General features: G+C 38.0%; 1 protein-coding gene across 8 annotated transcripts in view; it reads right to left on the bottom strand.

Moving 5' to 3' along the window:
- The window catches only part of NCOA1 (nuclear receptor coactivator 1), a 247,378-nt gene that overhangs the window by 208,623 nt on the left and 16,490 nt on the right, over positions 1–22,265 (bottom strand). For 3 of the 8 annotated variants that reach the window (XM_058682685.1, XM_058682693.1, XM_058682694.1), the window contains exon 1: positions 14,941–15,232. The exons of 3 other annotated variants lie outside the window; for them this stretch is intronic. The gene's annotated coding sequence lies outside the window, so the exon portion shown is untranslated. Of the gene's footprint in view, positions 1–14,940; positions 15,234–22,265 lie in introns of those variants that run through there. 2 more of the 8 variants (XM_058682691.1, XM_058682690.1) reach the window with 1 other exon arrangement.

Here is a 22,265-nt window from a genome sequence, read left to right as displayed (position 1 = left end):
TTTAGCTCAGATCAAGATCTCAAGGTTCATCAGAGCAAGCCCCTGCATCAGGATGTGCGCTTGATAGCACAGAGCCTGCTTAGGATTCTCTCTCCCCCTCCCTCTTGGCACCTCCCACACACGCATTGCTCTCTCTGTCTCTCAAATAAATAAACTTAAAAACATTTCCAGGGGCGCCTGGGTGACGCAGTCGGTTAAGCGGCCGACTTCAGCCAGGTCACGATCTCGCGGTCTGTGAGTTGGAGCCCCATGTCGGGCTCTGTGCTGACAGCTCGGAGCCTGGAGCCTGTTTCCGATTCTGTGTCTCCCTCTCTCTCTGCCCCTCCCCCGTTCATGCTCTGTCTCTCTCTGTCCCAAAAATAAATAAAAAACGTTGAAAAAAAAAATTAAAAAAAAAAAACATTTCCAAATAAAACAATAAAATAAAAATAAATTTAAAAAATATGTTATCGGTTTAGCAATATTTTCAACACATAAACTGAGTATTTCTTGATTACTTATACATCATCTGCTTTTTCCTTCTAGAATACTCAATTTATACATACCATATCTCTTGGATCTATCTACCCTATCTATTATCTTTTTTGTCATGATCTGTTTCTTTATATAACTCTGGAACATCAGTTAAATTAATGTTCTGATTCACTAATATGATTCTCTGGATATGCAATTTCACTATTACTTTGTTCAAAATTGATTTTGTTTTCCAAAAACTTTTTCCTGTTCTCCGAATACTCATTGTTCATGACAATCACCTCTTAAATTTCACTGGGTCTAAGAATTTGGATTCTTTACATCTGGCACAGTGTCATAACTACTTTTCAGAAAGCTATCTGCTATGAAAATTCAAATTATTCCTTCTTTTGAACTGCTGAGTCTTATCTCCTACAATTTTTCTGTTTGCTCATATGTACAAGAAAGATGGCCATGTATTTTCAGAATCATGCTGAAAAAACCTCTCTTAAGAATTATTTAGATTGGGGCGCCCGGGTGGCTCAGTCAGTTGAATGTCCGACTTCAGCTCAGGTCATGATCTCGCCATCCATGGGTTCGAGCCCCACGTCGGGCTCTGTGCTGACAGCTCAGAGCCTGGAGCCTGGAGCCGGCTTCGGATTCTGTGTCTCCCTCTCTCTCTGCCCCTTCCCCCACTCACGCTCTGTCTCCCTGTCTCTCAAAAATGAATAAACATCAAAAAAAATTTTTAAGGATTATTTGGATCAGTGTTAAAATCTTTTTCAGAAAATCTTCCCTTAATGCCAACTTTGGAAACCCCAAACCAGCTGGGGCCACAACCTCTTCTCTGATTGCTAACGCTGGCCTCAATAATAGCCTCAATCCAGTCAGTGGACTAGCTCTCTCTTTGTCAGTTCGGATCAGGTTCAGTTGCACATGAACAAATAAACACCTGTGGTTGACAGAAAAGGGAGGTTTATTTTTCCTCACATAAGGCCTCTGGAGGTAGGTACGTGAGGATGGACTGACAGCTCTGAACTCACTATAGACTTCCACTTGTCCTATCATTTCGCTCTGCCAGCCCTATACCCCATGACAGCTATGCTCAAAGTCATCCCATGGTCAAAAAATGATCGCGGCGCCTCCAGAAATCACATCCACGTCCCAAGGAGAATAAAGGAGGAAGGGGTGAGAGCTTCTTCTGAGGCTCCCCGATGAGTCCATCTCTTTTAAAGAGCTTTCCTAGAAGTCCTTCCCTAAGACTTCCACTTACAACTGCTGGGAAATGTTTAATTTTATAGTGGGGCTTAATGAGGTGTCCATAACATAGCAGTAATATTACTAAGAATGAAAGAGGCAACCAGGCCTCTCGACACCATCATTTTTCTGTCTCTCCTGAACAAGATCCTAGTTTGCCAACATCTTTCGCGATATAAAGCCAAACAAGAGATGTACATGTATTTTCACCAGAGCAGGAAAATTAATTCTTACTGTCATCAGAACATAGTACTTCAATTAATGTATATTAAGGTTGCCCAAATTTTCCTAAAACTTCTAACTGTGTAAAATGCACTTGGTTGTGTTTTTTTGTTAGAACTATTCCAAAATAGGATTTTGGAACTAAATGTATTTGTGCCATTGATTTTCAATGACTCTTAATTGAACATCTTATTGTGACACTGTGGTCAAGTTAAAAACACAAAAAGACCTTGAGAGACTTGTGGTATCAAGTAGCTGAGGAGATAGAGCATACAAATAAATGAACAAAAAGGTATGATAGCATATAAATCTTTCCAAAGAAAAGAGGCAACAAGTGCTACAAAAACGTCGAGTTGGGAGAAAAGTTTAAGAGTGAAATGCGAGGAGGTAAAAGGAAAGAATGAAACAAACCCCCTGACAAGGTTTGTAAGAAACTAGCAGAGAGGGGCGCCTGGGTGGCTCGGTCAGTTAAGCGTCCGACTTCGGCTCAGGTCATGATCTCACGGTCCGTGGGTTCGAGCCCCGCGTCGTGCTCTGTGCTGACAGCTCAGAGCCTGGAGCCTGTTTCAGATTCTGTGTCTCCCTCTCTCTGTGACCCTCCCCCGTTCATGCTCTGTCTCTCTCTGTCTCAAAAATAAATAAATGTTAAAAAAAAATTTAAAAAAAAAAAAAAAAAAAAGAAACTAGCAGAGAAGAGAAGCTAGAGAAGAAAAAAGGACTAACAGAACAATATCCTTTCCCCCAACCCTGCACCCCCTCCATAGCCCAGCTTCTACAGATCTCGCTCCTCTACAAAACCTATGTCTGCAGAATCCAGCTTCACACCCTCTACCATCTTACCTTCCACGTATTCTTTAACTCACTGCAATCTGGTTTTAGCCCCACCACTCTACTCAAGCTGTTCCCTGCCTCCACTGAATTAGCAAATCACCACTCAGCCCTTATTTACTCTTTGGTGATCTGACATTGTTGACCACTCCCTTACTTCTCTGGTTTCCAGGACGTTATTCTTGCTATATCTCTTATTCTTCCAACCCTTCCTTGCCCATGCTGGTTCCTCTTTTTCCACATAGCTCTCAAATGGAAGTAGTCATTCTGTCTCAAAATCTATATTCCTCCTGAGCAAACTCACCTATGAGCATGAGACCCAACACCACTATCACCTATACAGGACTTCCAAAATTGACCCAAGCCCAAACATTTGAGTTCTGAATCCACATATCCACTAGTCTAACAGAAAACACCTCTCCACCTGTTTGTCTCACAGGCATCTCAATCTCAACCCTACCCACCTCCCCCACCCCCCCCCACCCCCCGCGCCCCAAAACTGCTTTTACTCTTGAATTTGCTAGTGTGGTTTCAGGAAACATTATCTCTCCACTTAACCTAATTAAGAAACCTATAAATAATTCAGATGCCTTCTTCTCTCTCATTCTCACACCCAAGTGGTCTTATTAATTCTATATTTTTTAACATCTCTTTTATTTGTTTCCTCAGCTCTATCCCTACTGCTACTATCTTAGTTCAGGATCTCACTGGATCACTGGATCACCAGAAAAGGCCAGTTCTCTCTGCTACCATCATGTAGTGTTCTAATCCATCCTCCACTGGCACCAAGTAGGTTGTTCCATTTCAACAACCACATTTTTCATTCCCCGGATCTCTAATTGACTCTTCCTAATAAATGCCCACCCTCATTTTATAATCACTTGTTGTTAAGAATATAATAAATTCCTTATCTCTCTAAATTTATTGGCTAACCTCATTTTATACATCTGTTCTAGTAATTTTTTACTTGACTCTGAGCTCTCTGTTGATTCTCTTGCATGGTGTTGGCTTTCCTGAAACATTTGGCAATTCTTAGCCTTATATTTGGGATTCTGCTACATTCTGTTGGCTTCTGTTGATACTTCATTCAGGAAGCAATACTCATATTGTTTTCAAGAAGAGTGGAGGAAGAACAGACAAGGTGCCTCAGTGCCTGGTCTTCCACATACGAGTACAGCCAGCTACCGATGGTGCTTCACCATCTCATAGACCCAGGCTCCTACATGCAGTTCTCCCTTGGAAACTGACCTTTTGCTTGACCGAAATTTGCTCTTTAATGCTTCCTCCTCCAGCTCTGTTTAGTCTTCTAGGTATCCTTCAAAATCCAGATTCAAAAGAGTGGGAAGAAATGCATATCAAGGTATTAAGAGTGGTTGTTTTCCTGAGTTTCGATATCTATATTTCCTAATTGCTTCTTTACGTTAAGAATCTCCGATTTTACTGAGGGGCAAAAAGGTTTTTTCCATCCTAAAACTCTAGTCAGGGGTCCCCTGCTCTGCAAACCGTTACTTGACTGGCCAAAAAAGATTCACTTCCTCTCTGTGTCACCACGTTGCCATGTTACACCTCCCCTTGTTTTAATCACACTGTGTTAAGAGTTTTTCTTCACCTACTAGACTAAAACTACTTGAGGACAGAGTTCTATGTCTTCTTGATCTTCCCAGAACTTAAAAGAACCTGAAATTCTGCACATGCCTAATAAATGTTTGCTAAATAAATGAATAAACAACAAAACTGGAAGAATCAGGAATGGGCAGTTTCACAATCATACAAACTGGTCTCAGAAAGTCATTTAACTTTTCCTCCTAGAAAAAAGGGGAAACGTATACACAGACATTTAGAAATAGTGAGAAAAATACAATAATTAATTTATCGTTTTAAATCAGAAAAGATTTTAAGAGATCAGCACATGCAAGCCTTCAAGTTACAGATTAAAAGAACCACATCCCAGAGAGAGGGAAACTGATCTGCTCAAGCTCAGAACCTCTAACAGAATAGGGATTCGAACCCAGATCTTCCAATTCCCATTACAAAGATCATTCAACTTTATTGACTTGTCCTATTACTGTTCATGTCACGTGAGGTGTGGGACGGATAATACCACCTTAACAGCTAAACACTGCTTGAAAATGATAGTTCTCCCAAACTGCACCATCACCTAAATTTGGCCATGGTTTGCCTTAGAATAAAACTTCTCTTGGTGGTGGCTACTAGTGCTCAAACTGGGGAAGGAAAGGTGAAAAGCATTCGTTCAGGCCATAGATTTGATTTTACAGGTGACCAAGTACCAAACACAGATAGAAGATTTGTCCTTTTTGTGGATCTATTCGGTAATTTTATCAGACATCCTGAAAAGCAAGCAAGCAAGCAAACAAACAAACAAACATAAAAGGTCATCTCTTAACACTGGAAGTAAGGTAGGGGCACCTGGGTGGCTCAGTTGGTTGAGCACCCGACTCTTGATTTTGGCTCAAGTCATGATGATCACAAACAAGATTGTGGGATTGAGCCCCACATCAGGCTCCGTGCTGAGTGTGGAGCCTGCTTAAGATTCTCTCTCTCCCTCTGCCCCTCTCCCCCATTTGTGCACATTTTCTCTCTCAAATGAAAAAATAAATAAAAATGAAAAAAAAAAAAAAAAGTAAGGTAAATTTCCCAAACCTGCATAGTTGTAGGTCTACAAGGAAAGAAAGGGGTTTTTGTTGGTTTGCTTGTGATAATGGGTTGTTCCCTTCCCCCATCCTACAAACAAAAAGTTAGCATAGTTTTCAATTGAGCAGTCCATCATTGCTATTCGATAACACTCAAGAAGCCATAAGATCATTTTTTATTATGAGGCTTTAATACTGCTGAAGTGAGGCTACAAAGAAATCTGATATTATAAGAAATCCCCATAAGACTCTGGCTCCACAGCAATCAACCTCTTTTAAGAGATATCTTCTATCTAAAATATTCATAAGTACATTTTCTTTACCTTACGTTTCAACCTCAAGATGTTTCTCAGTTCCTCCTCTCCCTACCAGCACTGATGAGATTTGCAAAGGTACTACACATCCAAGTCTGAATACGTGTGAACTCTGGACTTTGCCAGTTAAATTTTTTTTAATATTTTATTTATTTTTGAGAGAGAGAGAGAGTGAGTATGAGTAGGGGAGGGGCAGAGAGAGAGGGAGACACAGAATCCAAACCAGGCTCCAGGCTCTGAGCTGTCAGCTCAGAGCCTGACGTGGGGCTTGACTTTGTGAACCATGAGGTCATGAACTGAGCTGAAGTCAGACACTCAACTGACTGAGCCACTCAGACTCCCCAGGACTTTGCCATTTTAAAGGAAGTAAAAGAAAAATACAAAATAACCTAGCTTGAGACAGTGACTGCAATGCCACTACATGTTAGTATGTCTAATCGGTATATGGATGATAAATTAGTGGGAAATAACTATGTGACAACAAAGGCTAGATTAAGAAAATTGGGCCTCAGGAGGAATAAACAATCAATAAGCCCCCTGAGAGAACAAAAGCTAAAATCTGAAACATAGGCCCAGGGCCATACTATTACAAAAGTGAAGTATAAGAAACAGATGTGTCTTTATTTCCCAAAATAAATTAGCTAGAAATTCCACAGTGTTAATCATAATAAAAATTTACTCACTAAAATGTCGTAACATAAATAAATGACAAAGTGAATGTAATTATTAACACAATGGTCCATCTCTAACTTTTAATGGTAAACAAACATAGGGGTTTTTTTGCTTAAATCAAAACTGTATTGCACATCTTCTGTCCAACACTTCTTCAGATATTCCGCTGACCAGTAAAAGACTTTCAAAATTGTGGCACCAGAAAAATAAGCTATTGTTAATTCTTAAAGTGGAAATCTTTGGTAGCAACTCTGATGTACTTTGCAATTTTTAGTGAGAAATTAATACAATGCTATTTGTGATAAGTAGTAGAACATCTCTTAATTCATGGGGGGGGGTTATGTTAAGAACTTAAATAATCTGAGAAATTCAAAACTGATTTTTTTAAATCTACAATATGCTAAAACAAAAAAAATGTGTATATTTTACCACTAGCTGAATTATCTAAGAGCTTAAGTTATGTCATTATGCTAATTATGGCTGATCTTTTCATAAAATTAGCAGTTTTCACAGCATAACCATCAAAAAAAAATTAGGTGGATAAATCAGGACAATACTAAAGAGAATACATAAATGTTGTACTGATCTCTCAAATATCCTTCTAGAGAAAAAAATGGCAGAAAGAAGTGGGTAAGGATACTTCCAGGCAGAGTAGCTGTCCATAAACCTTGATCCTACACAATGCTAACTAACCATACTCAATACCCACCAAGGAACAGCCCTGCGGCGGCTGGCCCCTGCTCAGCCTCAGGCCTCCTTGTTAAATATTTTTTTCAATGACTTGCTCCAATAATTCAAAAAAATTTTGCTCATCAGATCTGTTGACAACATAAAGCTGAGTAGCCTAGACAATGCAATAAATGAAAATTAAAAATGGTAAATGATCTAAAGGATAGAACACTAGGTTAAAAACAAACTAGATCTAAATTAAGGGTGATACATAAATGTCTGCTGTGTAGTATTCTTTATTGGCTACATATTTTTATAAACTCTTTTGCATCTATTAAATGTTTATTTTAAAAAAAAATTTAAAGTTAATAGTAAATAGGGGCAACTGGGTGGCTCAGTCAGTAAAGTGTCCAATTCTTGATCTCTGCTCAGGTCTTGATCTCAGGGTCGTGAGTTCAGGCCCCACACTTCACTCAGAGCTGGGCAAAAAGCCCACTTAAAAAAAATTTTAAAAAGTAACAGTAAATGAAGCACTAGAATAAAGCATATTAAAGTCCTTTCAATAGATATTTCATGTAATTCTCGTAACAATCCTAGTAATGAGGCATCGTTGTCCTCATTTAAAAAAAAAAAAAAAAGCTAAGTCAATAATCCAAGGACACTTTACTACTACATGGGAAAACCCAAATCTTTTTGCCCCTAATGTCCATAGCCTGATTCGCTACATCATTCTCTTCTCTTAAGTTAAAATGAAAACAGAAAGATCTGGCTTAATAGCCAATTATGAAAATAAATAGGTAAATACATAAATAAATTCATCTACAGGCTTACGTGACCAAAGTAGTTAATGGGAACAAAATGAAGCATATATGGTCATTTAAAAAAAGAAAAAAAAAACCTAATTGGAAACTTGGACTATCTTGAGCACATTGATAAAATAGACCCATTCTGATCTCAGCTGATTAGAATCACATTTAAACCATGAGATGAGGTTTTTGAATACCATGATTTCAAGGACTTAAAGTTAGAGACTATCTAGAAGGATTTCCAAGTTTGAAAACAATGGCATACAAGAACAATTAGGCTATGGAAATCAGCCTGAAAAAGAGAAGCATATGGGAAGACAGACTAGCTATCATCATATAGAGACATCAAAGCAGTCATCAAATATCTGAACCCTCGACCTACCAAAATGGACAGAGATGTGTTCTATATGACTTCAGAGAATGTAACTAGGACAAATAAGTAGACAATGGAAAGAAGCCAACCCCACAATCATTATTACTAAAGATAATCAAACAGAAGAGAGATGGACTAAAAAAACCAAAGGTTCCAGGGGGTTAAAAGATACAAACTTCCAACTATAAAATAAATAAATCAAAGGGTGTAATATGCAGCAGCATGGTAACTACAGTTAATATTACTGTAGTGCATATCTGAAAGCTGTCAAGACAGTAAATCCTAAAAGTTCTCATCACTAGAAGAAAAAAAAGTTTGTAATTCTGTATGGTGACAAATGGTAACTGGACTTCTTTGATCATTTCACAGGGTATACAAACATCAAATCATTACACTGTACACCTGAAATTAATATATCAATATGTCAATTATACCCCAAATTTAAAAAAAGGTCCCTTACAAATCTCAGATTCTTTTCTCCTAATCCTTACCCTTAAAATGAGGGCTTTGTTCTCTAAAACGAATTGTAGCCCTTATTTTAACTATATGTTAGTCATTTAATATTTTATATGCATATTCCTATAAAAGAAATGTCACAAATTATGGTCCAATCGGCAGGCTAATCCACAAAAGCTTATTTTGCAAAACTGCACTACAACATTAACTATAGTGGAGTTACATTTTATTTGCTTGTATCTTTCCCAAATTCAACTTAATCTTCACCCCCATACTAGTTTCCCAAATATGGAAAATGAGACTACATTGAAGAATCAACCTAAGTTGGACGCATGTGAGCAGGAGGTCATCAGAACAAGACAGCCTTAAAGAAAAAAATGTCCTTTGTTTCCCCTAAAGTGTCATCTCTAGTAATTTTTTACTAAATCAATTTGCCTTTTACAAATTCCACATTTCTGCACAGTCTTCTCCATGACCCTCTTCCCTAATTTTGGTAACCTTAAATTCCCCTACACTGTAGAACCCTACTCTAGCCGTACTCTGGCTGCCCCATCTTACCATAATACCCTGATCTCCAATATTACATTTCTCCCTTCTAATCACAACTACACTAGGAGTGCAGAGGCAATCTGACTAGAACAGGTTATAAACTCTTAACCTAACCAGAGGTATCTTAGAAGCAGGTATTTGTCTATCTAAATGAATGCTTAATAGACAGAATTTCAGGCAACATAACAAAGTGAAATTAAAAAATCATCATGTTGATTTAGATATTTTTGTGCAAAGTCCATCAAAAGCTTTGTCTGAAATCAGCTCCCATAAGTGGATTCTGTTTCATAACCTTTCTCCTTCCTCTAATCCTAGGTTTCTAAGAATTATATCCCTGATTTATAGGCAGAGGGAGTCTGATAACAAATAGGACTGGGAAAAATGGCTTCCACTGGTACCTGTGTAAATTAATACACCTCAATTAGAGAAAAACCTTGAATAGATAAATAAAATATTAAGAAGTTAGGAAAATTCTAAGAATGAGGAAAATGAGTCTATATACTTGTCTGAGGCTTAACATGACATCTGCTTTCCCATTAAATGTCAACACGTGTGGTAGAAAGACAAAAACAATCTATCAGCTTTAAAATACAGGTATAAATGATGATGGGGGGGCTGATTAGGTGTAATAAAAACATGATTGTTACAGGAGAATGATATTGAGGGGAAGGTAGAAGGACACAGTCAACGAAGAGATCTTTTGAAATGAATGGATAACCCAAATATAAATAATCCACCTACAGATAATCATGACCGTACATATAACTAAAGGTAAAATATATTATTCTTAATTAACACATGTAAAATGTTTAGAACAGTGCCTAGTATATAATAAATACTCAAAAAGTGTTCACTTCTACAATTATTAGTTTATAATACCCATTGTTTGCAGTTTAAAGGAATTCTAAGAACTCGATCCTATCCTCTCCTAAGGGTAAGGAGTAATACATATTTTAAGATAAACACAAACCAAATGTATTACCACTTGCAGACTTCTGAAAGTAAGAATCTTCCTCAGATCACAACGATGTGTTACGCTACAAATTACTAGAAGATATGACATTGCTAATGATTAAAGTTGTACTTTACCCTTTTCATCCTTGACAACCTTGAGTCCTCTTCCCCCTCTATATTAACTTCTGACTGAAACTGTCCCTCAATGTACATTTTGGTTACTGCATCCTTTTGTTCAGTTGTCCTTCCTCCTCCCAATTCTACCCCACCCCCGAATCAGGACCCAACCTCTAGCTCTCAGAGTTGGGCACGTCTGGTGTATTCTCTTTGTACCTTCCAAATGCCTCTAATGGGTGCCCTTATCACATATCATTATAATAACTGCTGCTATATCTACTGCCACTGTAGTCTGACAGTTCCTTGAGAACAAGGTCCATATTTTCTTCATCTTTATGAGGCTGGCACACAAAGCCTAATTCTAAAGGCTTCTAAATGTTTGTTAAATGAATGACCCTATCCTTCAGAAATAAACTACATCACAAGAAATAGTTTGATAAATTACAGTATAGCTAGATAAAGTATTACATAGTTACTAAATCATTATAAAAATTAAGTCATTATGAAAACTCAATAATAGTTAGAGAGGCTGCATATCACAGTGACTCAGAGCATGAGATGTGGAGCCAGTGCCAGCTTTCATTCATTCATTCAACAGACATTTAATGACAGGCCACTAAGCCAGGCACTGTTCTATCCTGGCCTCACAGAGTTTACGTGCCAATGGGAAGAGGCAAACAATAAACACAATAAAACAAGTAAATTATGCCGTGATATTTATAAGGTGATATGTATTAGAGGGTAAAAAAAGAGCAGGGAAAGGGATTGTGAGTGAAAAGGAAGGGACACTAAATAGGAAGCTATGTGTAGACCTCCTTTACTCAAGGTGAGATCTGAGCTAACACTTGAAGTTCAGCAGGATATCTTAAACTGCCAGACTGTTTTCCAAACTGCACCATTTTATATTTCCACCAGCAGTGTTTGAAGATTCTGATTTCTCCACATTCAAATAAACACTTGTTATTATCTGACTTTTTTTTTTTTTTTTTATTCTAGCGATCATAGTGGATACGAAATGGTATCTCTTTGTGCTCTGGTTTACATTTCTCTGATGGCTGGTTTCCCCACCCCCCACCCCCACCCCCCCACTCTTAATAGTGTCTTTTCAAGGTCAGAAGTTCTTAATTTTGATGACACTCAATTTATCAATTTTTTCTTTTACAGATCATGCCTTTTGTACTGAATGTAAGTAATCTTTTCCTAACCAATGGTCACAGAGGTTTTATACTATTCTTTTGTCTACAAGTGTCAAAGTTTTAAGTTTTATATTTATACTCCATTTGGAGTATTTAGTTAACTCCATTTGGAGTTACTTTTGCTTTTACTGTAGAACAAAATATGGATTGAAGTCCAGTTTTTTTTTTTTTTTTTAAATTTTTTTTTCAACGTTTTTTATTTATTTTTGGGACAGAGAGAGACAGAGCATGAACGGGGGAGGGGCAGAGAGAGAGGGAGACACAGAATCGGAAACAGGCTCCAGGCTCCGAGCCATCAGCCCAGAGCCTGACGCGGGGCTCGAACTCACGGACCGCGAGATCGTGACCTGGCTGAAGTCGGACGCTTAACCGACTGCACCACCCAGGCGCCCCTGAAGTCCAGTTTTTTCGCATGTAGATATCCAATTGGTCCAGCACCATTTGTTGAAGACTGCCCTTTTGCCACTGAAATGCTTTGGTAACTTTGCCAAAAATCAGTTTAACATGTGTGTATGGATCTATTCCTGCACTTTCACAGAAAGTATAGTATAGTATAAAACGTGCAAATTCAAATCCCTACAATCACCTAAGTTAACAAAAATGTGTAAATGGGGTGAATTTAAGCCAATAGGAAGAAGTGGGGGCTATATCTTACTGAACAGAATATATGCTATCCTTAAAGCACTCAAATTCAACAGATATTAAAACACTGTGTAAGGATGTCTGGGTAACTCAGTCGGTTAAACGTCTGACTTTGGCTCAGGTCATGATGTCACAGTTCATGAGTTCGAACCCCACATCGGGCTCTGTGCTGACAGCTCAGAGCCTGGAACTTGCTTCAGCTTCTGTGTGTGTGTGTCTGTCTGTCTCTCTCTCAAAAATAAACATAAAAAACAAAACAAACAAAACACAACAATGTGTAGACCAAAACAATGGTGGGTATATGTGGTTGAGGGGTGTGCATAGGAAAAAACTCTGGTATATTAATATACTAGAGACACATTACAAATGAAAAAAAGCTAGACAGAGAGGAGAGTACATTGCGGAAAAGGTTAAAGGCAGTTTTATAGCAATAGGTAAAACAGAGGGAGTAACAGAAAGGCAGAAAGATGACACTAACAGATGGGAGAAGAAACTAAAAGGTCAGATACCAGACTGAGAATTAAAAGGGGTTAGGTAAGTTTTTTTGTTTTTTTTTTAAAGGTAAGCTCTACTAATATAACTATTAATAACAATGTCAGAAGGGTGGCTGTAGTTTGCCTCAGTTAACAACAATGACATAATTATTTGCATTTACAGCTTAGTTAACTTTTGTCTTCTTAAAAAAGGGAAAAACCGGGGCACCTAGGTGGTTCAGTCAGTTAAGCAACCAACTCTTGATCTGGGCTCAGGTCACTACCTCACGGTTCCGTAGTTCGAACCCCACGTGAGGCTCCATGCTGACTGCGCAGAGCCTGCTTGGGATTCCCTCTCTCCCTCTCTGCCTCTCCCTGTTCCTTCTCTCTCTCTCTCTCTTTCAAAAATAAATAAACTTTTTTTTTAAGAAGGGGGAAAACCTATTCATATTCATAAAGAGAAAAAATGTATTTTGTAGGGCAGGGTCCGTGTCACTTGTGCCTTTACAGCCTGCGGAGCAAGGTTCAGCCCGTTTACCACCGGGCAGCCTGCACGGAGGAGGTCAGACTCCGGCGGCTCCGAGCTGCCTGCCGGCCTGCCGCTGGCTGAGCTGCTATGGCTGTCCCTCCATGACAGACTAAGAATACCTTCCTTTCACTGAAGTTTCCTGATTGTTTCTTTTTGTTTGTTTGTTTTTAACTCCTGATCCAAAAAATTAAAGAACAGTTCTTTGCTTTGGAAAAAACACCCAAAATTCTGAATAAAATTATAAATTCATATTGTCATTTTCAGAAATCCACCAAAATATTAATAGCTTTTGTCTAGGCACAGGACTATATATAGCTACTTGCTCTAAGTTTTTCCTCCCTTCTACTTCTTAATATTTTTCTCTACTTTCCACAATATTCTATTTTCCTTTCCGAAAATGGGGGACAAAAACAAGCAAGCGAGACAGCAAGATAGCTTTCAACCAAGTAATATATCATGAATTACCCTTAATCTCTTAAAATACCAAAGGAGAAATACATTTAACATGGGTGCCAAAGTAAACGTCCCCCAAATAAATGATTCCTAAATGCACATTTAATAATTTGGGAACTTCAGAAGAAATATGTTTTTAATACTATTTTTTTTTTTAATTAGAGATAAGTTCTTTCTTAATGCTAAACTAGATTTAACAGCTATAACTTACTCTGATGCCTGGAGTTCGAGCAAGGGTCAAGCTGTGATAAGCACCTTTATTTCTGGCTCACACATTTGCTTCTTAATCCAATAAACGTGTACCATCTTTGTCCCTGAGCTATCAGTGCAAATCAGAATATAACTACCAGTGCTACAGATTCACTCGTTACACTACACTTCACCATATTCCCTTTATATAAATGATCACAAATGTCTTTCAATGTCAAAATCTTAAACTATAAAAACTTGACTTTCTATTTATGTTTACATTTTATTGCCCTAGTATATATCCTGTACCAATTTTATTAATGGGTTAATATTTATTTTAAGTCACAATTGCTAGAGACTAGAATCTTACTTTACTTGCTCCATAAAGAAGTGTAATCAAATACACCTAATAAAGACTATTACCAGCACTTATAGGATTGTGTCATTGCTAAGAAGTTCAAAGTTGCTATTTTTCAACTAAATGTGTTGAATGAATTATGGGTTACACCGGAATAAGTTAGTCAGAAATCTGGAGCCACACAGTTCCAGGAGCCTGTTCAGTTGATAGTATAAATGTTTCCTGACACATGCCAAGGGCTTCGAAAGTTGGACAGACAAACTGCTGAACCTAATAACTGCTCACCATCTACAACCTGATGAATTCATTACTTTAGATAATGCTAAAACTTGGTGGAGGAAATGTAGAGGAAGTAAATCTCTCACACTCTGGCAGTAACGTCTAAATTGGTGTACCTCATTAAGTAACGTCAAATTATTCTTCAAAACTGAAGAGGCATATACTCCTCAACTAGTGAGTCCAATCCTAAACACACACACACACACACACACACACACACACACACACGCATGCACCCTCTACAGAAATTCACACATGTTCACGATAAACATGTTCAGGACTGTACAACTGTCTAATTAAAAAAAACTGTAAACTACCTAACAACGACCCAAAGACAAATGGGTAAATAAATTATGGTGGAGCCACACAGTAGAAAAATGTTGAGGAAAAATAAGCACATCGCAAGAGCATATTACAGTATATTACATATCTAAATTTTTAAAACATGCAAAATAGTTATATTATTTGAGGAAACAAATATATTCAGGATACTGTTTTACCACGAGGGAATGGGTAGGAAGGTAAAGTGAGAGAATGGTACACGGAGGGTTCAATTCCACATTGTTTTACTTCTTTTTAAAAAAATCTGAAATACAGCAAAATGTTAAAGTCCAATTAAGTTAGGTGGATGGCACATGTAATGATTCTTCTACTATTCTTTATTCTCTTCTGCAGGTTTCATATGCAAATAGTTCCTATCAATCCAACACATAAAGAGATCTGAACTGGGTGGATTCTATTTAACAAATAGTCAATATCTGACAGAGTTAAGTAAGGCCAGCAACAAAGCACCCATGACAGAAGACTGTTTGCATAAGACCTATTTCCATTGGGAATGCCATCTAATTAAACCCCCAACAACACTGTGAAAATGGAGGTATTATCCCCATTTCACAGATAAATGAGGTCAAAGAAATTCGGTATCTTGGCTAAGGTCACGTAGCCAGTAAGTCACAGAGAAGAGCCCAGATAATTCGTAGGTGTAAATTAACTTTCACGGCAACTCTAAGGAGTTTCAAAGGAAGGGAACATGAAGTTTAGTAACTTGTTAAAAAGGGGTTTCACTTAATCATAAGTTCAATATGAGTCCCAAATATATGTCTACCAAAAAAGCAGCTTAATTTTGAGTTCTATAATAAGAAAAAACAAAATAAACAAAAACTATCAGCCAGCCATACTTTGTACTAATATGTGCATACACCAAGTACTGACTTTAATTTTAGGAGCCAAGTTTTAAGAGGACATTGATAAAATGCAGAGTTGTTACCAGGGGCAATATTCAGCTGAATAAAAGAATAAATGTTAAATGTTCTAACCATTAGCTTTTTAAAACTGAGCTGAATTACTGGGTGTTTTATGTAAGTGATGAATCACGGTAATCTACTCCTGAAGCCATGAGCACACCGTATATACTATGTTAGCTAACTTGACAATAAATTATATATTTAAAAAAAAAAGAAACGGTGAAAGACCAGAACTACGTAATCACAAAGACTAAGTGATACTCTAATTTTCCATTCTATATTTTTTTTTTATCACTCTAATGCTTAGTATTAAGATAAAGTGTATGCTGTGCTCTGGAAAATTAATTAATTAAAATAAAATTTTAAATAAAAATTAAAGGGGCGCCTGGGTGGCTCAGTCGGCTGAGCGTCTGACTTCGGCTCAGGTCACGATCTCACTGTCCGTGGGTTCGAGCCCCGCGTCGGGCTCTGTGCTGACGGCTCAGAGCCTGGAGCCTGTTTCAGATTCTGTGTCTCCCTCTCTCTGACCCTGCCCCGTTCATGCTCTGTCTCTCTCTGTCTCAAAAATAAATAAACGTTAAAAAAAAATTTTTTTTAATAAATAAAAATTAAAAAACTGAGCTGAATTGCTTTAGGAATATGAGTATTTCTCTGAATTTCTCTGAATACACTGGTGGATATGATGCTTTCATTTAATTATAAACCCCTGTGGGTTATTCTATGTCTTACTTCTGGCTGCTATAACAAAACACCAGAGACTGGAGGTACTTAGACAACAAACATTTATTTCTCAAAGTTCTGAAGGCTAGGAAGTCCAAGATCAAGGTGCCAGTAGATCTGGTGTCTCATGAGGGCCCTTTCCTGGTGTATACATATCTGCCTTCATGCTGTATCACCACATGCTATGGGGCAGTGGGGGGTCGGGCAAACTCCCTGGTATCTTCTTACGAGGACATTAATCCCATTGTGAGGACAGTGCCCTCACATCTCATTTAAACTTAATTACCACCAAAAGGCCACACCTTCTGATACCATCACATTGGGGGTTTTGGGCTTCAACATATGAATTCTGGGGTGACACATACTTTCCATCCATAACATGATACAATCACCAACTCCTTTTAACTTAAATTGCTACAGGAAAAATGAAATTAAAACTGTGGTAAACCATCAATAAACTCAATAATTATCATTTCCCTCTGAAGCATTTTTTATTTATAAAATGATTTTTGATTAGATAAGATTTCTTAAATACTGCATTACAGTGCAATACAATTCAGTGAATGAATCATCTCTGTATATGTGCTGCCAAAGCCAGCACAGTAAACAAATCATCTCTGAAAGTGTCAAAAAAGAAGTCGAAAGCCTCTCCGTCACAGATGCTGAAGCCTCTACTCTGGTAAAAGGTTGGACTGCATGATCAATAAACTTCCTCCTAATTCTCACATTTTTTTAAGTGCAAAGGTTAATATGGCTTTGATAAAGAAACTCCATTTAAGACCAACAAAATACTCATTAGCAGGAAGTCAGAGGTGAAACTAATAAAGTGGCAGGAAACCATATACTGATTAAGATATTATCCAGTGAGGTTAATCAGAGGGTCTTGCTGTGTAAATTTAAAAATAACAAGCTTTATCTCTACTGCAAAAAGAACTGAAATCTACCTCATACACAAAGAGAAATATTAACTCAAAATGTATCAAAGACCTAAATTAAGTCCTAAAACTATAAACTCTTAGAAAAAAACACAGGCATAAATTTTCATCACCTCAGATCAGGCAAGAGTCTCTTAGTTATGACACCAAAGGGACAAGGAAAAAAAAAGATAAATTGGACTTCACCAAAATTAAAAACTTTTGTGCCTTAGAGGACACCATCAAGAAAGTAAAAACACTATCCACATGATGGGAGAATATATTTGCAAATCATCTATCTGATATGGGACTCATATTTTCAATAATAAAAGAGCAAATCACCAAATTCAAAAACTGGCAAAAGATTTAAATAGGCATTTCTCTAAAAAAAAGATGTATGAATGGCCAATAAGCGTTATGAAAAGATGCTCAACATCTTAGTCATTAGGGAAATGCAAATCAAATTACAATTCCACTTCACACTTTAGAATGGCGTGGGTCAAAAAGTCATATAATAGTAAGTGCTGACAGGTGGCTCAGTTGGTTAAGTATCCGACTTCGGCTCAGACCATGATCTCACAGTTCATGGGTTTGAGCCCCGCTTCGGGCTCCGTGCTGACAGCTCAGAGCCTGAAGTCTGCTTCAGATTCTGTGTCTCTTTCTCTTTCTGCCCCTCCCTACTCATGCTCTGTCTCTCTCTGTCTCTCAAAAATAAATAAAAAAACACTTTGGGAATGCAAGCTGGTGCAGCCACTCTGGAAAACAGTATGGAGGTTCCTCAAAAAATTAAAAATAGAACTACCCTAAGACCCAGCAATTGCACTACTAGGCATTTATCCAAGGGATACAGGTGTGCTGTTTCGAAGGGACACGTGCACCTCAATGTTTATAGCAGCACTTTCAGCAATAACCAAAATACGGAAAGAGCCCAAATGTCCATCGATGGATGAATGGATAAAGAAGATGTGGTCTATATATACAATGGAGTATCACTTGGCAATCAAAACGAATGAAATCTTGCCACTTGCAACTACATGGATGGAACTGGAGGGTATTATGCTAAGTGAAAGTAGTCAGTCAGAGAAAGACAAATATTATATGACTTCACTCATATGATGACTTTAAGATACAAAAGGGACATACGGGAAGGGAAGCAAAAATCATATAAAAACAGGGAGGGGGACAAAACATAAGAGATTCATAAATATGGAGAACAAACAGAGGGTTACTGGAGGTGGTGTGAGAGGGGGAATGGACTAAATGGGTTAGGGGCATAAAGAATCTACTCCTGAAATCACTGTTGCACTATATGCTAACTAATTTGGATGTAAATTTAAGAAATAAAATAAAATTTAAAATAATAATAAATAAATAAATAATACTTAAAAATTTTTTAAAAAATAGTAGTGCTGGCAAGGAAATAGAGAAATCAGAACCCTCATACACTGCTGGTGGAAATGTAAAATGGTGCAGCCACTTTGGAAAACAGTTTGTATTCCTCAAAATGTTAGACACAGAGTTACCATATGACCCAGTAATTCCATTCTTTGAGAAGTCAGTGAGATGATTCATTTTCAGAAATACCAAATAAAAGCAGGGCTGTCTAGTAACAATAGGTTTACAACCCATTGGAAATATGTACAAACCCCCACCTACCCACAATAGAGTCCCAAACTCTTAGACACTTCACTTCCTGGTTCTTCTTCCCCTCTCCATTTCGTGGGCTTATTTTTCACGGGCTTTGCAATGAGTGTGAGCCAAAGAACTGAAGTCTCTGTGTCACCTCAAGGAATGTACATTTGTCCCAATCAGACTATTTTTTGCCTTACATGGGCAAAGGCGTTGTCTGGGTAAGGCTGTAACCTCTGTAGTACTCAGCCATTGAGGAACCAGGGGAGGCCCTTGCATGCTAGGAGATAAACTGCCTGCTGTAACTGCCCCGAGCGTGCCTGTCCATCAGACACCTGCTCTTGCAAGAACGGTGATTAAAGCCTTGCTTCACTGTGCTCTGAGTCTCCTCCGCGTTCCTCCTTTGATTGGGTCAGTGGCCTTATTTCTCACACACTCCTAGGTATATTACTAAAAGAAAAGAAAACATATGTCCGTGTAAAAACTTGTACATGGAAGTTGACAGCCAGATTATTCATAATAGTCAAAAAGTGGAAATAACTCACATGTCCATCAACAATTAAACAGATACATAAAATGTGGTTTATGCATACAACAGAATATTATTTGGCCATAAAACGGAATGAAATACAGATCATGCTACGATATGAAAGAACCATGAGAGTATTATGCAAAGTGAAAGAAAGAAGTGTGACACAAAAGGTCAAATATTGTATGGTTCCATGGGATTTCTTTTGGCGTGGTAGAACAGTCTGATAACAGTGATAATAGTGGTATAACTTTGTGAATACACTAAAAGCCACTTTAAAAGGGTAACTTTATGATACATGAATTATATCTCAATAAAAATAATAATAAAAATAAATAGGAAATCTTTCTTGGGATTAATCATAATGAAATCCTAGTAGATTTCACCATAGTAGATACAGTATCATAGTATGATTCCCAGGGTAAAAGAAGAACTGCAGTAAGCACAGGACCAAGAAACTGTCCAGGTGAAGTCTCGGGGCTTTCTGATAAACACATTAGATAATCAGCGGTTAGCAAAAACAAAGCACTATTCCTACACTCTACATGTCTGCCTCAGACATCAATCACGATACCCTCTGCCACTGAGCTGGAAATTGCAATAAAACTCTTCTAAACAGCTATCCATGTACTCAGTACCAATTTATCATAATCGATAACAAATTGCTGAAGGACAGACCTACAGGTACTAACTTCATACCCATTTCTCATAGTCTGTTACACATGCAAATATTAGTGGTTAGCACTTTTAATAATGGTTTTATTGATTACAAAATATTTGACATACAAAAAAGGTATTGAAAATAATTTTAACAGATATACCCACTATCCAGCTAAAGAAATACACAAATTCAGTTAATATTTCTCCTACTTTTAATAAATATTTATCCTTTTAGAAAAAGAACTATGGGGGCGCCTGGGTGGCTCAGTCGGTTAAGCGCCAACTTCAGCTCAGGTCACGATCTTGAGGTTCGTGAGTCTGAGCCCCACGTCAGGCTCTGTGCTGACAGCTCAGAGCCTGGAACCTGCTTCAGATTCTGTCTCCCTCTCTCTCTACCCCTCCCCAACTCATGCTCTGTCTCTTTCTCTCTCTCTTTCTCTCAAAAATAAAATAAATATTAAAAAAAGAAAAAGAAAAAGAAAAAAAGAAAAGAAGAAAAAGAACTATGACTATACTCTTGCTCTCTCAGTTAAAAATATCTGTACTGAGGAATGTCTGGGTGCCTCAGTCAGTTAAGCATCCAACTCTTAAATCTGTTGTTGTTGTTGTTGTTTATTTATTTATTTATGTTTTAAAATTTACATCCAAATTTTTTAGCATATAGTGCAACAATGCAATACAGCACACCTGTATCCCATGGATTAATGCCTAGCAGTGCAACTGCTGGGTCGTAGGGTAGTTCTATTTTTCGTTTTTTGAGGAACCTCCATACTCTTTTCCAGAGTGGCTGCACCAGCTTGCATTCCCATTAACATTTTTTTGTAATGTTTATTTTTGAGAGAGAGAGACAGAGAGACAGAATGCAAGTGGGGGAAGGGCAGAGAGAGGGGGAGACACAGAATCGAGGCAGGCTCTAGGCTCCCAGCTGTCAGCACAGAGCCTGACGCAGAGCTTGAACTCACAAACCGCGAGATCATGACCTGAGCTGAAGTAGGACGCTCAACCGACAGGCACCCAGGCGCCCCTACATCCAACTCTTCATTTTAGCTCAGGTCATGATCTCACAGTTTGTGGGTTCACTGCGCTGACAGTGAATCCCTGTTTGGGATTCTCTCTCTCCCTCTCTCTCTCTGCCCTTCCCCCGCTCACACTCTCCCTCTCAAAATAAATAAATAAACTTTAAAAAAATCTGTACATACTGTACATATATGGCCCATGGAGTAAAACTAAGACATCATATTCACCTAGAGACTCTTAAGCGACCTGACATATGACATTTACTATGTATAAAATCTCTATCACTGTCAATTTTAAGAAGAGAAGGAAACTCCCACATGTCAACAGCAATAGTAATGGAAACAGAAGTTAGAAAGTGACCAGAGGGTTCTTCCAGTCCAAACTTTCACTCTCACTTAGCCAAAGGCAAAGGCCTCCACTATCCACCTTTCCTGTGTATTGCCAGCCCAGCACACTTCTCATTTTAACATCCGTGATATTTTTCAAGGCACTTTCACACACAATATCTCATTAACCCTACAGGATAGATAAGGCAGCTCTATTTATACCCCTTTTTATAGATGTGGAAGAATGTCTATCAAGAAGCTATTAAGAGCACAAGATCGGAGTTAAGCAGGGCTTGAACCCCTGCTTCACTACTCAGCAAGGTGAACCACAAAATAAAGATGAGAATGCCTGCCTTACAGCATAGTTATGAGGATTAGATTACACAACATATACAAAGCACTTAGCACAGAACCTGGTGTAAAATAAGCACTAAATGAATGGTAGCTGCTACTACTGTTGCTGTTAATTAGGCAAGATCACGCAGCTCCTAAACACAGGAGCCAAGACTGAAACTTGGGTGTTCTTTGATTCCACACACCACAGCTTCATTCTCAGATGGTCATCAAGGGTTCTGTTTTATAGCGTAGACCCTACCATTTCCAGGCAATACTTCCCTGTTCTCATCTAGACACGTTCTCATCTAGACATCTAGATCACATGATGATCGCTTTGGGATTTTAAGAATCAAAAACCAATAGCAATACCAACAGCTGCTAACATCACCAAAACACAACCAGGCATTAAATGGGTCTCATAATACTATCTATAAAGTCATCTTGCTCCCC

The sequence above is a fragment of the Neofelis nebulosa genome, chromosome 9, assembly GCF_028018385.1.
Source record: "Neofelis nebulosa isolate mNeoNeb1 chromosome 9, mNeoNeb1.pri, whole genome shotgun sequence".
NCBI lineage: Eukaryota > Metazoa > Chordata > Mammalia > Carnivora > Felidae > Neofelis > Neofelis nebulosa.
This window is presented reverse-complemented; position numbering and strand designations above follow the sequence as displayed.